General features: G+C 37.1%; 1 pseudogene; it reads left to right on the forward strand.

The window, feature by feature from the left end:
- Positions 1-4,037: 4,037 nt before the first annotated feature.
- Positions 4,038-4,724, forward strand: LOC143386859 (olfactory receptor 8B12-like; annotated as a pseudogene).
- Positions 4,725-6,192: the final 1,468 nt, after the last annotated feature.

Here is a 6,192-nt window from a genome sequence, read left to right on the forward strand (position 1 = left end):
GTTACCTATGTGTTCGAATTTTTTGGATATTGCATTATTGCTATGGATTGTTCTATTATTTTATCTTCAATACTCCTTGAATACTTTCTTCTTGCTCCACTTTTCTGTGTCCACCGCTGTTCCAATGATTTCTCAGTTAGTATACAATCCCTTTCAACCAAGCTATGCTCTTCAGTTTTCTAATTTCTTTTCTTAGTCATTTGGAGGTTTTGTTAGCATTTCATAATTTTGTCTGAAATTCAACACTTCATCTTCCCCCCTCATTAAATCGCCAATTCTTCTATCCTTGACCTGTTTCCCTGGACTTGGGAACTTAATCAAAGTTGATCTTCTCTGTTGTACTTTCATGAACCATAGACATTCTAAATCCTGCTTTTCATTTTATCATGATGTCATAATATGAGGCTGTGTTCACTTGTTCTGTTTCTCCTTCTTGTGTAAAGACTTTGAATTGCTATCCCTTCTTTAAGTCTTTTCCTGTTACATCCTTTGTGAAACTACTTTTATCCAAGGATATTAGTTATTATTACTTGTGGGAGGCCATCCTTGCACATGATTTGAGTTACCTCCCTGGCTGGGCAAGAGGCGCTTAGACACATCTTTGTGTCTAGAGCTTTCCCTACCCTTCTCAGGTCTGAGGGCTTGTCCGTGTGGAGGCGTGTCTGGCCACTACCCTGAAGACCCAATCATCGAACCTGAACTTGGAACACTGCCCCGCCTTAATCTTCATTGGATGGGATTTTCCCCAGAAGTTTTTGTTCCCCAATAAAAGTCCACTTCTTGGCATGTTCTCTCTCTCTCTCTCTCTCTCTCTCTTTAGCCTCTCCAGTAAACCTCGCTACCATAATAGGTGGCTGGAGAAGCTATCCTGGAGCTGGTTTAAAGGTAATTAGAGCCTGTCTCTTTAATTCAAACTCCTTGAGGATTTCTCACATCGCTGAACCTTCATTTATGAAGCCTGTGTTGGTCTCAGGCTAAAATTACTCTTATAAATAATGAACACATTTTATTCATTAATAAAAACTTAAAAATGAATTTTTGAAATTTTAGAAAAATTTCAAAATACATAATTGCTAAATAATAATATCAATAACAAATGACTTTTGTGTCTTTGTGCCAGACGATGCATCATTTATTCATTAAAACAATCCTTTGAATTGTGGTAATTTTCCTTATTTTAACATAAAAATTAGAAACTCATAGGTTAAACAAATTTCCTAAGATCACAGCTAGTAAGTAGCAGAGCCAGACATGTGCTGAAGTCTGCCAGAGTCTAAAGTTCATACTTAGAATACTTATTTAATTAGGATGCAAAGCTACTAATAACAAAATGGAATATTAGGTTTAAACTGGGACTGTTCTAGAAAAACAGGGGAATAGAATAAATTTATGAATTCTATGCTTCCTCACCATTGATTACACTCAATTAAATAAGGGGAGCCATTGAGAGGACATTTACTTTTTGGAAAAAAGTTGTGTTCATCTTTGTACTCAATTTCTGGGATGACTGTAGGATAGACTTTTGGAAATATCCAGAAAAATTGTTGGATACACAAGGAAGGAGCTCAACAGAGGATTGAGAAGTTATGATACAAACTTGGAGCCATTTATATAGAGGTATTTTTGACTCCATGAGACAAATGAGCTAAGGTTTTAAGGAAGCCGCAAAAGTGTAGAAGGTTAGAAACTGAACCCTAGTAAATGGGAACTACAAGGGACAGAAGGGAGACACTTCTATTAGACCTAAAGTTACTTTCTGGCATGAGCCATGATTTTTGTATCTCTGAACCTGGCACATTATATTGCAGAATATGTTCATTAAAATCAACTTAATGTTCATTTTCATGCAAACCCACATGACTTCTGATGGTTGATTTAATTCTACTTATTTCCTCAGGTGCTAATTGAAGCTGAGTCCTATCTGCTACCTTCTCTTCTTTCTGACCAGGTTCGCTTTTCCTTATTGGAGTTGGGAACCTAATGGTGTTTAGTGATTGATGCAGGACCATACTTCCATAATTCAATTATCTACCAGAAGTCTGAAACTAATGTTCATGCATGAGATACATATGTAAAAATATTTTATTGTATGTAAATCTTAACATGCTCTGTAATGTTACATATAATGTATATTTTAAATAAACAGAAGAGGGAAGATACTTTTCATTTTCTCAAGTTTTGAAAGTTGGTGGCATTATACAAAATAGAAAAAAATCAAAATAGTTGTTTTTTCTTTTTTCTAGCTGATTGTACTGGAGCAAGTCATTAGGTAACATAGCGTTAGAGAAACCCTGCCTAAAATGCATTTGGAAATGATGTTGCCATGGAAACTGCCTCTGAAATAACAGACAAAATCCCCTAGAGCTTTCAGAGAACCTCCAACGTCTTCTTTGCTCTTGGATCTCAAGAAGAGCCTGCCTTATGGGCTTATTTTAATTTTGTTTTAATGAATTGTTTTTCTTTGTTTCTCTGTGCAGTGGGATTGGGGAAAGGGATTGGGATTCATTAGAGTCACTGTGGGATGTGGATAGTTCTGGGTGTAAATTGGCCAATGAGAACCCATTATTCCTGAGACAGAGCAGAGGTTGAGCAAGTTTTCACTGGTGTTTGTGCACATACTAAAAAATGTGCCCAGGCCTGTGTGCAGTGGTTCTAGTTGGACTTGCCTGGAAGAAGATGTACTTCTGATTTTAAGATTTCATGACCTCTTGAAGAATTTTTTCATTAGCCCATGATCAAAAACCTCTGTAAACCACTGGCACAATGAAGCTCAAACTTCCTGAGATTAATTTGATGGTTATGAGAGCAGTCATCCTTTAATATAGCCCCCCACTTCACCATGCACGTGCGCATGCATGTGTAGGGGTGCAGAAGGAAAGTCACCACATAAAACTTTATTAGTCTCTGTCTTAATTAAATCCCTTCCTGAAAAATTTTGATAATAAGTATAATTCAGGGGAGCCAGGACTACATGTACTCTGGAGACAAAACTAGGTGCTGTCAGTAATATACATTAAATATCATGAGCTTCAGAAGATGAACAAAATCACTTGACCTATGAGGTTTTTGAGTTAAAAAGATTAGCGTTTGACTTAAGATTCTGAAATTTATTAGCTGTGATCTAATTTGTGAAGTTGCTGTGAATATTAAATGAATCAAAGTTGTTTGTACATTGCTGTGGAATCTTTTGTGTCCATATGAGGGTGTTGGGTCAGACACAGTGTTTGGTGCAAAGCCAAGTACCCCCCCCACCAAAAAAAAAAGCTAGTTAGAATCGTTTTTTTTTCCCCCATAGTGCTTTTCTTAATTATACTTAAAAATATGTAACTTGAAGGAATGAACAGTAATTAAGAGCACCTGAAGCATTCTCAAGGATGAAATTAACATTTTTTTCTCCTTGGGGAGTATAGGTGGTCTCTGGGCAAGGAGCTCAGTAAGTCACTCTGTGAGGTCTCCAATGCAGAATGAAACCCATTAATCTTCTGTTATCCATTGTGCTAGAAAAGGATGCTGCTCCTTCCCTGGAAGCTGGAAAGGTGCAATTAGAGAACATGTTCTTCAGCTCAACAAGATAACCAATATAAACTAGAGGTTTTTGTTTCTGAAAGAAGAGAAGCAGAAGCAGAGGCATCTGAACTCCAAGTTATAACCTTCTTTCCTCCAGGGCCATTTGTGTCTCCATTAAAAAAATGGTTGGGAGGCAGCAGAGAGCAGCAGTGTATCTCCTAACTGAAGAGGGTGAGTGCCTCATCTACCATGTCTTGTAGCAGAATGGTTAGAAACTGAAAGTAAAGGAGCCAGACAACTTGTGTCCACCCACTGCTGCATCTCAGTAGCATTGGGACTTTGTTCAAGTTGCTAAGGCATCATTTTACATCATTTGTAAAATAAGGACAGTTGGAATGCCACACACCATTTAGAAGAGAGTGTATTTCATAGCATTTAGTTGATTTTTTTTTCTTTTCTCCTCCCTCCACCCCTTTAACTTCCATATTGAGTTCTCTCTCTTTCTTTATCATAGACCCTCCTAGAGAAGAATGGTTGCAGAGCACTCCTATTTTGTGACAAAGTTCATCCATGCAGGCTTAAGAAACAAGCTGGGACTCCAGATTCTACTTCTCTTTCTGCTTCTAGGTTTATCCATGGTCATGGTGTTGGGGAACTTGGGCTTTAAAACCATGATAGGGCTGAATTCTCACCTGTACATCCCCATGGACTTTTTCCTTTTCAACTTGTCCCTCAGAGATTTTAGTTACTCTACCACTGTCATTCCCCCCAAAGTTGATCAATTTGTTTCAAAGAACATAATTTCCTTTGCAGAGTATATGAGTAAGATCTTTTTCTTCTGTTTGTCTTTTCTGAGTCCTTCATCCTGTCAGCAATGGTGCATGATCACTATGTCACCATCTATAAGCCATTGTTCTTCACAGTAACTTTTTCTCTGCAAGTACTCCTTTTGCGGGGTGTCTAAGGATGAGGGTTTTAGGGGCTGTGGCTACATAAGAAATGCAGTGTTTCTGACCTCATGCATAGACAACCTCAGTAATCAGTATATGTGCAAACTCATTCTTCTCCTTGAGCTGTCCTGCAATAACTTTTATGTAAATTTGCTAATAGTCTTTATTATTGTGACAATTGGCATTGGGGTACTTATTGTTGCCATTTTTATGATTTTCTTTTTTCCTGCATTCTCCACATTAGCTCCAAAGAGGGTGAGCCCATGACCCAAAGCCTTTATTACTTGCAATTCCCACATAATTAGTGTTTTTCTTTACTTTGTGGGCCATGTTAAGGTTTGGATTTTAACTGTTTCCCCGCCCCAACAAACTTGTGTTGAAGTTTTATTCTCCAACACAGTAGTTTTCAGAGTGGGACCTTTGGGAGTGGATTGTATAATGAGGATTTTGACCTCATGAATGCATTAATTCACTTATGTATTCATAGCTTAATAGTTTTCTGGTGTGCTTTGTTTTACAAGTGATCTCTCTCTGCTTCCTAGTTTCAGTGAACTGAGCAGCTTTGATCTAACACGTGTTCCAAGACATGGTAAATGATGCACTCACCCTCTTCAGAATCAGAAGAATAGCCTTTTGATCTAAACCCACAATTCACCATTATCTTTTGCTTCATCATATACAGGTCTAAAACCAAGGAGCCAGCCAACCATGAACTGACACCTTTGAAATTTTAAGCTAAAATCAGTCTTTTCTCCTTTAAGTTGGTTTTATCAGGTATTTTGTTAAAATGATGGAAAGTTGATCAACAAAAGTCAGGATATTTTGTGTACTTGAAGTCACTTTCTTTTTATAACTGTACCAGGGAAAAGTATCTTCCCTATTCTCTCTGTTGTGCCCATGTTTAACCGATTAACTTGTAACCTGAGTTTACCAATGAAGAAAAACTTGAACAGAACAACTTCTTTTTGAAAATTTTAAGAGAAATTGTGAAAAAGGATGCAAGAATTTTTGAATTAGTGTGCCTTAGTTATGATCATTAGGTTTTCAAGGAGGAATTCAAATTCTAGTGCTTTCTATTCTATATGCAGAGGGAATTTTAACTCTTTCTCTGAGTGGATTTATTTTCCTTTAGCCTCACCCCTAACTCTTCCTTTTTCATTTTACAAAAATAGTTTATATAATTATAGAATATTCAGTGTTAAGTAGAAACTTAGGAATCATTTCATTCAGCCCCTTTATGTGATACATCATACCATGGACACAAAGAAATATTTGTGTGTTGCCCAAGAATATAAGACTACCGGTGTCTGAGCTGCGTCTGGATTCTCAGCTTGAATCCTTGTCCACTCTGTTTTCTGTTATGCCTTGTTTTCTTTCCTCATCTCTTTCTTGGAAGACTTCACTTCACATGCTAGTTGACCTAAGACATTTAAGTTATGAATATATTCACAATAATTTCATGCTATTTTTCACAGGATAATTTTAATATATAACACTTTGCGAGAGTGTAGGAGGTGAAATATTTTGTTGAGTTAGGCTTGGCAAAATGACAAGATCGGTGTTTAATGATTTTGTATTGTATGCGTGGGAAGTATGTTAGGTTCATATAGAAACAAGCATGGTTCCCACTGACTTGGTAGGTGGAGCTCTATGAACACAGCCCAGTGGATTAGAACTTCCAGAGAAGTTTAAAGAAATGTAAAGTTTAAAGAAATGTAAAAATGCCAGATGAAAG

The sequence above is a fragment of the Callospermophilus lateralis genome, chromosome 2, assembly GCF_048772815.1.
Source record: "Callospermophilus lateralis isolate mCalLat2 chromosome 2, mCalLat2.hap1, whole genome shotgun sequence".
NCBI lineage: Eukaryota > Metazoa > Chordata > Mammalia > Rodentia > Sciuridae > Callospermophilus > Callospermophilus lateralis.